General features: G+C 41.5%; 3 non-coding genes across 3 annotated transcripts; all 3 read right to left on the reverse strand.

Moving 5' to 3' along the window:
• Positions 1–9,519: 9,519 nt before the first annotated feature.
• Positions 9,520–9,592, reverse strand: trnak-uuu (transfer RNA lysine (anticodon UUU)). The gene has a single exon. It is a non-coding gene; the product is annotated as a tRNA-Lys (tRNA).
• Positions 9,593–10,231: 639 nt separating this feature from the next.
• trnah-gug (transfer RNA histidin (anticodon GUG)) lies at positions 10,232–10,303 on the reverse strand. The gene has a single exon. It is a non-coding gene; the product is annotated as a tRNA-His (tRNA).
• A 428-nt stretch (positions 10,304–10,731) lies between these two features.
• Positions 10,732–10,804, reverse strand: trnak-uuu (transfer RNA lysine (anticodon UUU)). The gene has a single exon. It is a non-coding gene; the product is annotated as a tRNA-Lys (tRNA).
• Positions 10,805–14,887: the final 4,083 nt, after the last annotated feature.

Consider the following 14,887-nt stretch of genomic DNA (forward strand, 5'->3'; position numbering starts at 1 on the left):
AAGATAATGGGCGTGTCACTCCTAACTTTAGGACTCCTAATTTTTTTCACTAAAAGTAATTCACAAAGCATTTTAGCCCTAAAAGTAGCACCTAAGTCTGGGACAGCTTAAAAGAAGTAGGGAGGACTCCTAACTCACTAAGACCTATTCACAAAGGATTGTAGCGCATACCACCGCCTCTCGCAGTCGTCCGGGGTCTGCCACACAAGCGGGAATGCTGCATTGATCTGTAAACATATTCTCTCCCATGTCTCACGCTTTGTTTTACTTGATATCCCAGTGTCGAATTTCCCTTTTATTTTTTATTTTTTTTCAGCACCAACTGGGCCAGTTTTCCAGCACTAACCGATCCTGCGTCCAGTTGGGCTTTCTTTTCCGTTTTGGCGAGTTCATAATCCACCGTTATTCAACTATTACATTACTTCAATAGGAGCAAATACTTGCTTTAAGTAGTCTATTTAGGCTATGGAAGCTTGTTTCCGCCACAGAATGAAAAATAAAAAAGCTAATTGCGACTTTTTATCTCACAACTGCGACTTTATTTCTCACAATTCTGACTTCATATCTCGCAATTGTGAGATAAAAAGTCGCAATTATTTTAATTTATTTTTATTCAGTGGCGGAAACAAGCTTCTATACTAATAGGATGTCAATTAACCAAGCAAGTGATAATGCAAGTGTCGTTTTTCATTATTAGGCAAGTGGCGCCGTGGCGGTTTCATTAGGGTATTAGGCTACCTTAATTTAATTTAATTCACCACTTTTCTCTCTCTCTCTGCCTTTTTAGAATTACACTTCACTGGGGCCTGCACAAACATGTCATTATATATGCATTTCGATGACATTACTATTATTATTTTGTGTAGGACCCAGACATATTTAGATGTCGTAATTCCATGAATTGTTGTGTCTGTGTTATGTTCCGCATGACGGCCCTGTCATCTAACAACCAATCACCGTTATCATTGCGAGGAAACTCGTGCATGAGAATTGACGTCATCCATAGCAACGAAGACTCACTCTTAGTTTAGGAGTTGTCATTTTTCCTTACTAAGAGTAGGTCTGAAAGGCGTTGTGAATAACTTTTAAGAGAAAACTCCTAGCTAAAATATTTTAATGGGATTTAGGAGTACTCCTAGTGGTAAAATAAAATTCTTTGTGAATACGGCCCCTGGTCTAGTAGCTCTCTGCAGTCTTCAAGCAGCTGCTTGATGTGGCTATAAATCATCACAATTGCCTGAGGAATGGGAAAGGTTTTGCCCTTGTTATCTTTAGGCCTATTTCTGGCTTCCCTGAATTCCTTCAGAAGCTTGAGTGCAACACATTCTGAAACCCTGTTGGCATCAGGTCTCTGGGCAGCCTGACCATGAGTCATGAACAGTCTGTGAATAAAAAGATGCATGATTGTATTATGTATGATTAGTATTCTATGGTTCATTATAGCTTTGTAAACATATAGACTGATTATGTTTTGGAATTGTATGGCAATGAGAGATAGACTTTATGATCTATCCTGGATCTCATCAAAACAGTTTTTTTAAAGTATTTTTAACCTTTGAAAGGAATTAAATTATACAGGGAGCATTCAACAAGACTCAAATTTAACACCGGTGCACTACAATTTAACTCACCTCTCAGCTGCTTGCTGACCAGGGGCTGAGCCACTACGCTTCCGAGAAGCTCTCCAAGGACCTTCCAAGGTCTTTTTCTTGCACTTAAGGGAATACTTGGAGGGGGACTGATCAATGGTATGCAAATACGAATACAACCGCAAGATCTCTGCTATCTCGTTAGTTGATAAACCAGTGATCGTGCGGTTGAGACTGACGAGATAGCCTGCCAGGTTATCCACTGCCTCCCATCCAGGAACACCCCTTGAATCACATCTACTGTCCTAGAAATGGAAACAAAAACAGAATCCTGGATTAGGAAATTATTTTGATACTTTGATAAACCATTCACAAATTACAAGCATCAGGTATTAGAAACTTTACCGGAGCTGGTGTGCTGGGCCCAGCACAGGAAATGTCTTCAATGTCAGGACTGTAAGAGCCACCACTTGGCACACTGGTTTCCTAGATTTTTTAAAAACATTTTAAAGAGAAGAATAAACTTCAGTTACAAAATTGACTGTTCAAATTGACTATTATTAATCTTTTAATTAAATGAACGTTTAATCATGAAGCAACTCATTCATTGCTCCTAAAAACATTAACATTCCTATGTAATTTTAATTCAAAACGATCAAGAAAATTGACATTACCAGAGGTGAGATCAATGAATCACCATGACTGCTGGAACTTGCAAGGGTGTGTGTGCCCAAATTGAGGTCTGCCGCATCACATATTGTGACATCCAGACACTCATCCTCCTGAACTTCAACCTCCATCTCTGGCAAGGCGATTTCATGTTGCTCCAGTGGAGAAAGCAGGTCTCCTCTGTCAGACTGTGCCAGCAAGTACTCCACAGCTCATCTGCCATAAAGATTCAATAAACATTTTGTAATAAGAGCTATATATCAGGCTAAAGCAGTAGGCTACAGTGCATTTGATGAATGTAGTGTTGCTAATGAAAAATCTATTTTGCGATTAACATGAAAAATGTAAAAGCAAAAATCACAAAAGAAAAACTAAAACAAATACACTTCAACTTCACAAACTGACATATCTTATAACTAGGAACAAGCACCTTTACAGCAATGATCAGTCATGAAAACGATGGTCTGATTGGTTAGCGTTCAGGCAGCATGCAAAGCCTTTGAAAACACACAGTGATGCCTGGAATCACTATCGTAATAGTGTGTACAATGGTGAATCTTACCAGTGGGTTTCCCAGGAGGTTTGAATTCTGGCAGGAGTGCACATCCAAGGACTCTGTTGCTGAGGACATTCATGTGGGACATTAAACGTACATCATACATTTTAGTAAGTGATGTACCACTCATGTCCACAGCTTGATGAGCTCGGTTGATGTTCCACCTAGATGCACCCTCAAGCATGTACATCTGCGTATGTAGTGCATTACATCTCCAACCTGAAAGACAATGTTTCACATGATTAAAATACTATTATATAACCCCCCACTCAGAACCACCAGGCCTAAGAAAAAGGTTTGTTTCCAATTTGGTGCCTTTAATTTTCGAAGTCAGCAACTTCAGTATTGTGACAACACTATTTAAATATATGCATAATATTGTTTTATGATTTCAATTTACCTGGAATAAAAGTGCACTGGTGGCGATGGAAGCTTTCCAGAGAGGAGGACCCTCTGCCACACCTCAGTACATCCAGAACCTTGTCACCCTTCTGTAAACCGGAGCCCAGTTTTGTGTACAACTGAACACCGGGTGGATCTTGGATGCAAGGTAAGTGTTTCTGCTGTACCTCCCACACACGTGTCATGCTCTCTGGATTGATGAGGCGCAAACCAGTGGTGTCGGTCAGTTCCCACATGGAGTCCAGCAGTCCTTGTATCAAGACACGAGTTTCTTCAACTCCGCGTGTCCCCCTCCTGCAGTGCTTGGCCAGCTCACTGGAGGTGATGCTTGACAGGATTTGGGCCTCTGTTGAAATATGACCCCCATGTTTTTTTAAAAGCATGGTCTTTTTCGCCTCTTTAAGACGAGAGATGTCATCCTTGTCCCATTCAAATATACAGCTGGACAACTTGGAGCAGAAAGTGCCATACAGTGGATGGTGCTCCGTTGTAAGGCCAGCAGTAAACCGCCGCATGAAGTGGAACACATCAAGTCGCACTGTGATATTCCATGGTCGGAACCAGGTAAGAACTGGAGTCACGCCTACACCAATGAGAAACAAGGAGTGATTGTTTTCTCAGATTTACATTTGCATCATTAAAGAAATATAATAATGCTGTTTTACATAAGCTTTTGTCTACTTGATTGCAAACACTGAACAGGGTTCTCATAGTAAATTGCTACTGTAAATAGAAATTAAGAATTTTAGAACCATTGTAAATAGATCTAAAAAAATATAAATTTCTATAGTAAATAGTTCTAAAAATTCTCTTTATGAGTGTTCTTAAAGAATATGAACAAACACCTAGAAAAACCATGTACAGGAATGAAATTTAGTTTTTAGTAATTTAGAAACATGCCTGAAATGGTTGCTAATATGAATTAGAAATACAAACACATTCATATTAGGTAAAGACTTAATGTAACAAACCTGTCTCGCTGCAGCAGTCCCGGTCAACGTAAATCACAGCTGGCTCTGGCTCCCCAGCATCCTTGTATCGCTTTACGATGCCCTGACACAAGTCATCTATGCCAGCTCCCTCACCAGTGGTTAGGACACAGTTCAGGACTTGGCCAAACTCATTGCCAACATTGGTCATCCATGTAGCAGTGTCCGCAATGCCACCAGCAAGCTTTTTAGTTATCTATATAAATACACAAACATTACAATCAGATAAAAATCTCTGAACATCAAGTTGAAATTAACATGCATTTGCCTCTTTTTATATACATTTACCTTTTTGGTAGAATCAAGCTTCAGGATGCTACCATATGTTGATGTTATTACACCCTTTAGCTCATCAATGTGACTCAGGATCTCGTTGGCATGAACCGTCTCAAACCACTGTGCCAGAGGTAGGGGGCAAAAAGGCGGTGGCTGCTGATATACCACTTCAGCCTGTGTCAGGGCACATTTCTTTTTGTGAAATTCACAGTCTGTCAGATAGTTAATGGTACGTCTTGCCCACTCCTCGCTGTGAACTTCTTCAAGCGCCTGCTGCAAGAAACTGGAGCTGTTCCCAGCAGTTCTAGGCTTCAACAAAATCACACACTTCCTGTCAAGTGCAAGGTGAGTGGTAAGAACAGCGGGGAATTTGTTTCTGTGGGAGGGATCTAGTTGTTTGAGGATCTCCGAACTCCAAGGGCAGACAGGAATCTTACACTTACTGCAGCGAGGGTAGTCTACTCCAATTAAATAATATCTCGAGTCAATATCAATGACTTCCCTCACTTTTGTGTAGATTCCTGAATGGTGCATCTTCCTATTGCACTGTGTGCACTTCAGAGGAATACCCCACATTCTCATTGGGGCCCACAGAAACATACGCTGTCTAAAGTAGGTGTTAGGATCAGGAGGTGAAGTTGTAGGCTTGCTGGGACTTGGTGGATGAAACCAGTTTTGAGAAAACTGCTGCTTAAGTCGTCCTGTGGCGTCATATAGACACTGCGCGATCCACTTCTGGTCTGCTGGCTTAATAACTCGACAGAACTGTTTGGGGAGAAAACTCACCCAATTCACTACTGGAGGCCTCAGGTTAATTTCCATGGATGGTGTTTGAGGTGCAGTTTGTGGAACGCCTTGCTGCTCTTCAATGTATGCGGGTGATTCAGTAAATGATGTTGTTGGAGAAGGTGTTGGTGGATCCACAGATTCTGTCCCTGCAAGACTGGTACAAGGATGATTAGTTTCAATGTGGTGAAGAAGTCCAACCGCACCCCAGACTTTTGCACCACACTGGTCACAACATTCTTGGACATGGTAATCTGACAGATGTTCGGAGAAACAGTCCACATCAATGTCTTCACCACAAAGACCACACTTTATTGAAGAACTGCTCTCTGGGACTGATCTTGAGCCTGCACTGCTCTCTGGGACTGATCTTGAGCCTGCACTGCTCTCTGGGACTGATCTTGAGCCTGCACTGCTCTCTGGGACTGATCTTGAGCCTGCACTGCTCTCTGGGGCTGGTTTTGCGCCTGCACTGCTCAGTGGTCTTGCCTGAGCACCTGCACTGCTCCATGAGGCTGGTCTTGCCTGAGCACCTGTACTGCTCTCTGGGACTGATCTTGCCTGCGCACCTGCACTGCTCCATGAGGCTGGTCTTGCCTGCGCACCTGCACTGCTCCATGAGGCTGGTCTTGCCTGCGCACCTGCACTGCTCCATGAGGCTGGTCTTGCCTGCGCACCTGCACTGCTCCATGAGGCAGGTTTTGCACCTGCACTGCTCTGTGGTCCTCCTTGCATGCCTGCACTGCTCTGTGGTCCTGCTTGCATGCCTGCACTGCTCTGTGGTCCTGCTTGCATGCCTGCACTGCTCTGTGGTCCTGCTTGCATGCCTGCACTGCTCTGTGGTCCTGCTTGCATGCCTGCACTGCTCTGTGGTCCTGCTTGCATGCCTGCACTGCTCTGTGGTCCTGCTTGCATGCCTGCACTGCTCTGTGGTCCTGCTTGCATGCCTGCACTGCTCTGTGGTCCTGCTTGCATGCCTAACACTGTCTGCTCTGCTGACTGTAAAAAAAGCATTAGTGTTTTCCCTAGGATTAGTGTTTTCCCTAGGTTTCAAAATCTGCAAATTATCAAAATCAAAACTTTGCTGAAAAACATGTTGTACACAATTACTACATGCAAACTGTCGTCTGATTCATAGGTTGTTGTTCTTTAAGGAAAGTAATACACCTTTAAGTAGAATTGTAAAAACACCCACCTTCAGGTCTTTGTGCAGGCATCTTTTTACTGCGAGTTAAATTGACATTTATATGCATTTTATTCAAGTAACCTGTTATACCATTATAAAGACCTCACTGATTTACATTAAAAGCTAAGAAATTAATCTAGTGTACTGACAGCATTTGCACTAAATTGCACAGCTTTGCTCAGTTTGTGCGCATTATATATATATATATATATATATATATATATATATACACACACACCTTTTTCTGACTATTATTTCATGTCAGGCTTTACAGCTCAAATAATGAACATTTTTCTCTTATTAAAAAATGTTTTTAAATTAGTAATGATCACCAGCATAGGTAAAATAATCACATTCATTACATACCTTATGATAACCACATTTGCAAGTGATTATTTTCCCAAATATATCATATGCACAGGTCTGTTTGTGTAATGGACAGTTATTAATTCTTTCCAAGGCATGCTTCCACTTCTTCGCCCCTGGCTTCTTGCCTGTTGAGAAGTGGTACTTCCCTTGGGCATACTTGCACATGATGTCATGCCAGTATGAGTCTGGTTTACCAGTCTTAGTCATGTCTATAAATATGAAACAACAGGGTAAATACGAGACAACTTGAGAACAACTTCAGAGAGATACAAATGAAATGAAATTTAAAGAAAAGGCTTAGGGGAAAACATTTAAGACAAATTCTATGTAGAAGAGGGATTTTACACATGGATGGTTGTCAAATTACGTATGTTTGTTAATTTAACCATGTTAAAAGACAATTTTTAAACTATGGTAAATAGAATGAATGATTACGTTGCACTAAATTCAAATTGGTGCAATGAGGGGTGCAGTGAGAGGTGCAGTGAGAGGTGCAGTGTGCAGTGAGACGTGAGGTGCAGTGAGAGGTGAGATGCAGTGAGGGGTGCAGTGAGTGGTGCAGTGAGAGGTGCAGTGAGAGGTGCAGTTAGAGGTGCAGTGAGAGGTGAGATGCAGTGAGGGGTGCAGTGAGAGGTGCAGTGAGAGGTGCAGTTAGAGGTGCAGTGAGAGGTGAGATGCAGTGAGGGGTGCAGTGAGAGGTGCAGTGAGAGGTGCAGTGAGAGGTGGGGTGCAGTGAGTGGTGCAGTGAGAGGTGAGGTGCAGTGAGAGGTGAGGTGCAGTGAGAGGTGAGGTGCAGTGAGAGGTGAGATGCAGTGAGAGGTGCAGTGAGGGGTGCAGTGTGCAGTGAGAGGTGAGATGCAGTGAGAGGTGAGATGCAGTGAGAGGTGAGATGCAGTGAGAGGTGAGATGCAGTGAGAGGTGAGATGCAGTGAGAGGTGCAGTGAGGGGTGCAGTGAGAGGTGAGATGCAGTGAGAGGTGCAGTGAGGGGTGCAGTGTGCAGTGAGAGGTGAGATGCAGTGAGAGGTGAGATGCAGTGAGGGGTGCAGTGAGAGGTGCAGTGAGGGGTGCAGTGAGAGGTGAGATGCAGTGAGAGGTGAGATGCAGTGAGGGGTGCAGTGAGAGGTGCAGTGAGGGGTGCAGTGAGAGATGAGAGGTGAAGTGAGAGGAGCAGGGCCAGGGAGAAGAGAAGGCCCAAGGAGAGGGCAAGGTAAAGGTGTAAGAATGTGTGGTGGTGGCATTCCAAGGGCTGCAAGAACAGTAGTCAGTGATGAAATCCGTGCCACTATCATTGACCATGTAATCAACCACGGTCTTTCACTAAGAGAGGCTGGAAAAAAGTAAAGTTACTGTACATGTGGACATACAATTCCCAACCAAGAAAGGTTGTGTAAAAACGGTGGACTGCATGTTTTGCATGTTTTTCAAACTGAAACACTAAAGTCTATGAAGTTTTTGTAATGTCAACAATAGCCAGTATTTTGAAACTGGGTGTACTTTGATTGACTGCATGTACCTTGTGACGTGAAAACAAGTGTTATTCTTTGACAGAATAATTTCATTCTGAGTCTGAGTCAGATTTTCAGTGTTTTGGTAAAGTTAGTGTATGCAGAGAAAGATGTGTTCTATTTTGAAATGAAGAGTGTGTTTTTCAAAATGTGTTTTTGAGAAGAAAATCGTCCATTTGGCCAATTGTGTTTTGTGGGTGTGAGTCTGTTTTAAGAGTTTAGAAAAATTATCTGAAGTATGGGTAAGCGCTTGTTAGCGATTGAAAAAAAAAAACTAATAAATTGAAAACAGTAAAAAGCAACAGAGAGTAAAAATAAAGCAGTTCATTATGTAAAAATTATAACATAATTAGTTTCTAAAGTTATTAGGCTTTTTATTACGGTTTTATTTGTACACTCTATGGTTAATACAAAACAAGTCACCACTCTGTATTTTAACATTAATCATCATAGGAATTATTATCCTCATTTATAGTCCATATACTGTTATCTTAAACCAGTCCGGCTAAGCTTTTGCAGTATGAAGGCCGCGATTTATATCACTATATCAAAACATGGCCTCCGAACTCTATATAAGTGTTAAAACAACGAATTACAAATAAAGATAGCTGAATTAAACGTGTGCAACCTAAACCGAGTTTGAACTGTAATGTCCAACGAATAGATAATTTTTCTCTTTCACGTTAAAATGTTAATTAAACTGTACTTGCCTGCATCAAAACACAAAACCGTCTCAGGTAGTGATGGGGTGAATGACGAGTCCTTTTCGCGCCGTCGCTCTTTATGACGGTGGTCACGAGACTATGTTTCGGCCAATGACTGTTTTGGCCCGTCCAGCCAATGGCTGTTTTGCCCCGCTGTTCGGAACTGTTAGGACCCGCTGTTCGGAACTGTTAGGACGTAATTTAGGATTGTTAGGACCTGTGTTAGGAATTGTTAGGACTTATTTAGATTGTGTTAGGAATTGTTAGGACTTATTTAGATTGTGTTAGGACTTGTGTTAGGACTTGTAACAAATGGTTAGGAATAGTTAGGCTGTCCATTCGCCGGAGGGTACGGCCACGACTACAAGCTGGCTGAAAGGGGCATGTCGTTTGTGGATTGGTGCCTTGCAGCGTCGCTGCCCGAGGCCAGTGTAGATCAGCAAGAACTCAACAACAAAACGTACCGCTCCACAAAAAGACGCTCGTTCGCCCGAACAGGGACTTGAACCCTGGCCCCTCAGATTAAAAGTCTGATGCTCTACCGACTGAGCTATCCGGGCTCTTGCTCGAGAAGTGTGCGTGCTGCGTCGGAACGCACAGCAAAATGAATCGTATTGGCGCAGAAAAAAGAGTGTCCTCCAATGCATTGCGTTTCCTTCTTCGAAGATTCAGAATGGCCGTCAAAACGTCTGCTATGTCAAAATATATTTGCAAATTAGTGGGAATGCAGCCTAGTAGACTGATGATAATAGTAATTAATGGAAAATAATGCTAGGAAAAAGAACAAAAACTCACTGCTACTTGTCTGGAAAGCCTCTTCACACGCTTCAATGCTGTTGACTTGCCGCGCTCTTATCGTTATTGCAAACTTGTGTCAAAGGCGCAGTTGTTTGTAGCAAATAGCAAGCCCGCGGCACTCTAGGTAACAGCCAGCGAGTGTACTGACACCTAGCGATTAGAAAATATACACGCACCATATTCTCTCTGAAGCAAGATTCTTCCGAAATAAATAGGAGCATTTCGTTTTCAGTCTTTTCTCTAAGGGTTCGAACCTGAGAGCTCGTGCTTTCAAAGAAGGTCCCAGTTTCAATTCACTCGAACATCCAGAGCACATCAAGGGCACGCGCCGTGCACAAAAAGAGTAGTCTGAAGGACAGGTGGCGACATGGAGCTCAATTTCAATGGCACCCAGAAAATCTTGCCGTGACCCGGATTCGAACCGGGGTTGCTGCGGCCACAACACAGAGTACTAACCACTATACGATCACGGCGAACTACCAGTCTACCTGACGTGTCCTTGAATACAATGGGGCCTTGTCATCTTTAGCTTGCAGACAAAACTGTTTCTTACCAACATAACTCTTTTCAAGGGCAATCCTGTAACAGTGACTCTGGAGAAGAAGTCACTGAAAAGAAAAGGATTCTGTTTTTCCTTTTATAAAGTTTAAGCTAGGCCTCCAGAAGGTTACAAACTAAAGCAGGCGCATGCTGTCAACGTAGTCGGTAGGATTCGAACCTGCGCGGGGAGAGCCAAATGGATTTCTAGTCCGTCGCCTTAACCACTCGGCCACGACTACAAGCTGGCTGAAAGGGGCACGTCGTTTGTGGATTGGTGCCTTGCAGCGTTGCTGCCCGAGGCCAGTGTAGATCAGCAAGAACTCAACAACAAAACGTACCGCTCCACAAAAAGACGCTCGTTCGCCCGAACAGGGACTTGAACCCTGGACCCTCAGATTAAAAGTCTGATGCTCTACCGACTGAGCTATCCGGGCTCTTGCTCGAGAAGTGTGCGTGCTGTGTCGGAACGCACAGCAAAATGAATCGTATTGGCGCAGAAAAAAGAGTGTCCTCCAATGCTTTGCGTTTCCTTCTTCGAAGATTCAGAATGGCCGTCAAAACGTCTGCTATGTCAAAATATATTTGCTAATTAGTGGGAATGCAGCCTAGTAGACTGATGATAATAGTAATTAAAGGAAAATAATGCTAGGAAAAAGAACAAATACTCACTGCTATTTGTCTGGAAAGCCTCTTCACACGCTTCAATGCTGTTGACTTGCCGCGCTCCTATTGTTATTGTAAACTTGTGTCAAAGGCGCAGTTGTTTGTAGCCAGTGGCGCAAAAAGTGGGTATGCGCTATATGCGGCGCATAGGGGCGCCGCATCATGAGGGCGCCAAAGCGATGGTTAAATTTTTTTTTATTTTTTATAAGTTATATACATTTATATAAAATTTATACAAGTTAAATATAAAAAAAGTTATATAAATTTTAGAGGACTAACAGGCTAGAGTAGGCGTCGGTGCCCTCATAATATTCCATCATTGAATTTATTTTGACATAGAAGGGTATCGCGAGCGGGCGGGGGCGCGCGCGTGAGCACTGAGGAGCAGCACAGGAGTGCGTTATCGTTGAAACTCGAAAAAGATGAATGAAGCAAAAAAGCGGTCGGGGGTTAAAAATAGAAAAAGAAGGAGGTTAAAGGAGATGGCATGTCAAGGGATGCGACAGCAGCTAAATAAGTGGATGGTGAAATGCAACAGGTATGTGATGTTTGTGCTTGGAGGAGGCTTGCAAATATTCATGTTAACAGACTAACGTTTGCTAACTCTGGGAATGTAGCAGCCAGAGCTAGCTAGTTTAGAATTTGCAAAACCGAGGTTGATGAGCTGAAAACTAAAAAATATAAGGTAGTGTTGTGGAAATTTTAATATTCATTTATCCCAAACAGGTATCATAAGAGAAAGAACCTATTCAATGTATAAAAGTATATGTGTGTACGTGCTTGTGCGTGACGTTTCAGGAACATATGGGACAGGACCTCTGACCTTAGGGACGGTCAGATTTGGCCAGTTTATTTCAGTACCAGTTTGTGTCTTTAAGTAGCAGTAAGGACCTTATCTGAGTGGGTGAAAGGTACAGCGGGTGAGGAGGAACCTTGAAAACAGTATAAAGGCTGTCTCATATCTTCCTGTTGTGTGTCACTCTCTTGCACAGCGTAACTTCTGTGTACTAGACTGAACCTATTCTTGCAAGAATAAATACTTTTCTTTTTATTAATTTGACTCTGAGTGTCTCTTACGCAGTGATGATGTTTAACAGAATTTTTGCCACAACAATTTTGGTGTCAGAGTGGGATTCCTTGGAAGTGCCTTCTGGACCTGAGAGCGGACGGTGTTTGGCCACCTGGACTGAGCAGTTCCAGCTCTACCTCGTAAGCTTGAGAGAGAGGGGCCGACCGCTATCGGGTCCGGGAGGGGCTCCACTGGAATCAAAAGAAAGCGAACCCGTGGCAACCAACATATCTCTGGTAAGAGACGTCTAAAATATTTTCTTTTGGGGAAAAGTATTTTGTTTCGGGTATGAAATGTGAGTGAACCATATTGGCTGAGGGCTGTTTCTGTGGTACGTAATCTGAGATTAATTGAGATCTATATATAGATCAAGAGGTTTCAAACAGATACGAGAGGAAATTATCTGAGATTAATTGAGGTCTGTAACAGATCAAGAGATTTCAAACAGATAGGTAACCTGAAAATGAGTTGTTCCGCCACGGAGCAAATTGTTTTTAGGTACTGAGGCTAATTAGGGGGAACCAGAACAGTTTTTGGTAAACCTTAATTAGGAGGGCACTAATAGTGCAACCCGACCGATTTGGGTTAAAAGAAAAAATCGGGTCTGTTGGGGATGCCTAACAGATCAGGAAAACGCGCGTTGAAGAGAAATCCACAGAGAACAGAGAAGCAGCCAATATGGGGAAGTCTCAAGGTAAGCATGCAAATTTTGATACACCGGTTTTTCTATCAAATGAGAAAATTATGGGGGAAAATTTATGTTTTAGATATTGAAAAAACTGAGAAAATACCATGATTTCCCCAGGGAGGGAACACTGAGCACAACTAGACTGAAAGTAGTGCGAGAATCAGTTGAACAGGGCAGTGAGAAACAAAAAAGGTAGTTATGGCTGTGTTCAACATGTGTAAGCAATGTGGACAAACAATGGATTGTTGTCTTAAAGGGGCAGATAAAAAGGAACTGTCGAGAGAAATAAAGTTTTTACTTCTTCATCCAGTAAATGGATGCATGACATTAGATGTCTAGAGAACTTAAATTTATATGATAAGGATTGAAGTTGCAAGCAGCAATAAGGCTGTCTGTGTGAAATAGGGGATTGTTATCAAAACAAGGGAAAGATTGGAAATTCAAGTGTCACTATGACGGGTGAGAGACTTGATGGAAGAAGGAAGTGAAAAAAAAAAAAAAAAAAACAAGAAGGTTGGTGTGTGAGATATGTTTGTGTGGGGATTGTGCAAACAATCATGTACTGGTTAGATAATGAAGGAACTGGCATGTAGAGAAAAGAAAGAATTAGCATGTAGAACAGAGGATGCAGAAGGAACTGGCATGTAGGGAAAGATGGAAGAAATATAGTAGAAAACTATATGTGATGAAAATAAAATGTCTGACAGAATTTATGGAAGTCAAATTAACTGTTTAAATGGTATGAAAAATGAGTTTCAGAATAAAAATAAGGCATTGAGTATGATTAACGGGGATTAATGTGATATAAAGATAAGGAATGTTTCATTAAGCAAAATGGGGAAAAGTTCTATATTTTAATGGTAAAATAATGATTGAAATTAGGTTTAGTTTTAGTTTGATAACCATTGTGTTTTGAACCTAGGGTCCAGCTATGCTGGGGGTACAGAAACAGGGTTTGCTTATTCACCTCGGTTTCCGGATGTTATATAAAAGTACTTGTTCTGTAATTAGGGTTGTTGATGATAATACCAAATTAGTAAAATGTAAAGACAACTTTGACAAAAAATTCTGGAAATCAATAATGTATAATGGTGGATATTTGTTGATATTAAGTCATTGAAGCAAAAGATATTGTCTGTTTTATAAATGAAATTATGGGTCAGGATAATTTCCTTGGACAAGTATGACTAAAGTTAAACGAAAACTTTGTGAAAACAACTTAGAATATTTTGAGCATTTCGATGCAGCTTATTAAAATTAATGTGCGGCCAATGATAATGATGAAGATTATGATTTGGCTATTGTGATTAAATCCGCCACTGGTGGACTGTAAAAGTATACAGAGAACTGCTTAATCAGTGGCTCTGTTTACATTCCTGAATGGGACACACACTGCTTCAAGGGTGTGCAGTAAGTTGGAGCCGTTTGCAAGCTCACAGTGATCAAACTATAGTAAAGGACAGGTGTCTGATGCTGTAGTTGAGGCTGACACATGAACCCACTAGATGACAGAGAGTGTCTTGATTGTGGTCAGCAGGACAATTTAACACGTAACTGTAAATGCCCACCGAGAAGGTGTAAAAAAAACAAAGTGTAATATAGTGACACATTTCTGGTAATAATGTGGGTTTGAAAGTAGATCAGTGTTTATATAACGATATTAAAGTTTTCGTCTGAGAAAGAGTAAGAGATAAAAACAAGGTCAAGAGATTGAAGTATTAAAGTGAATCCTTTTAAAGAAAAGATCTATAATAGTAATTTTTAAAAGTGAATTGATGAATACAGGTTGATGTAAAATTAATGACTCCAACAAATGTGAGTAGCAAAATATATCAAAGTAACTAACAGGATGATTGTGTTGTAATTAAACATTTAAAAAAGGATTTTAGAGTATATAGAGAGACTAATCTCACAGATGATTTACAATAACTGCAAAAGTATCACAAGCAGAGAGTGCTTGCCTCGTCAAAAAGTAAATCCTAATTGAGATTGAGAAATGTGAAACGTTATTGAGAACTAGAATAATTATTTTTATGTAAGAACAAATAAGCAGAAGTAGTAGGCTACTGAATTAACAGTTGCTAAATGTAAAATGTG

The sequence above is a fragment of the Siphateles boraxobius genome, unplaced genomic scaffold, assembly GCF_051911475.1.
Source record: "Siphateles boraxobius isolate OS27281-9 unplaced genomic scaffold, OSU_SipBor_1 63, whole genome shotgun sequence".
NCBI lineage: Eukaryota > Metazoa > Chordata > Actinopteri > Cypriniformes > Leuciscidae > Siphateles > Siphateles boraxobius.